We start from the raw sequence: 1,207 nt of genomic DNA, 5'->3' as shown, positions 1-1,207 counted from the left end.
ACATTTTGCAGTTTTCACCTTTCGATTCCTTGCTAAGTGACCTTTCTAACCATACCTAGCTTGCCAGGCCGGAACTTAAACTCTAGGCTACAATCGCGCTATTAAGTCATCCCCCTACCCGGTGCTGTGACAGGCGGTGTTTAAGAAAAGACGGCTAGCGGTTGCGCCTAAACAGGGTCTGTATCGTCAGGAATATCTCGAGAAGGACGTGTCCCAACATTTTGCCGTTTTCACCTTTTGATTCCTTGCTACGTGACCTTTCCAACCATCCCTAGCTTGCCAGGCCGGAACTTAAACTCTAGGCTACAATCGCGCTATTAAGTCATCCCCCTACCCGGTGCCGTGACAGGCGGTGTTTAAGAAAAGACGGCTAGCGGTTGGGCCTAAACAGGGTCTGTATCGTCAGTAATATCTCGAGAAGGACGTATCCCAACATTTTGCGGTTTTCACCTTTCGATTCCTTGCTAAGTGACCTTTCCAACCATACCTAGCTTGCCAGGCCGGAACTTAAACTCTAGGCTACAATCGCGCTATTAAGTCATCCCCCTACCCGGTGCCGTGACAGGCGGTGTTTAAGAAAAGACGGCTAGCGGTTGCGCCTAAACAGGGTCTGTATCGTCAGGAATATCTCGAGAAGGACGTATCCCAACATTTTGCGGTTTTCACCTTTCGATTTCTTGCTAAGTGACCTTTCCAACCATACCTAGCTTGCCAGGCCGGAACTTAAACTCTAGGCTACAATCGCGCTATTAAGTCATCCCCCTACCCGGTGCCGTGACAGGCGGTGTTTAAGAAAAGACGGCTAGCGGTTGCGCCTAAACAGGTTCTGTATCGTCAGGAATATCTCAAAAAGGACGTATCCCAACATTTTGCGGTTTTCACCTTTCGATTTCTAGCTAAGTGACGTTTCCAACCATACCTAGCTTGCCAGGCCGGAACTTAAACTCTAGGCTACAATGGCGCTATTAAGTCATCCCCCTACCCGGTGCCGTGACAGGCGGTGTTTAAGAAAAGACGGCTAGCGGTTGCGCCTAAACAGGGTCTGTATCGTCAGGAATATCTCGAGAAGGACGTATTCCAACATTTTGCGGTTTTCACCTTTCGATTCCTTGCTAAGTGACCTTTCCAACCATACCTAGCTTGCCAGGCCGGAACTTAAACTCTAGGCTACAATCGCGCTATTAAGTCATCCCCCTACCCGGTGCCG

The sequence above is a fragment of the Branchiostoma floridae genome, chromosome 3 (genome assembly GCF_000003815.2).
Source record: "Branchiostoma floridae strain S238N-H82 chromosome 3, Bfl_VNyyK, whole genome shotgun sequence".
NCBI lineage: Eukaryota > Metazoa > Chordata > Leptocardii > Amphioxiformes > Branchiostomatidae > Branchiostoma > Branchiostoma floridae.
The sequence above is the reverse complement of the archived record's forward strand: the minus strand, read 5'-3'. Positions refer to the sequence as shown.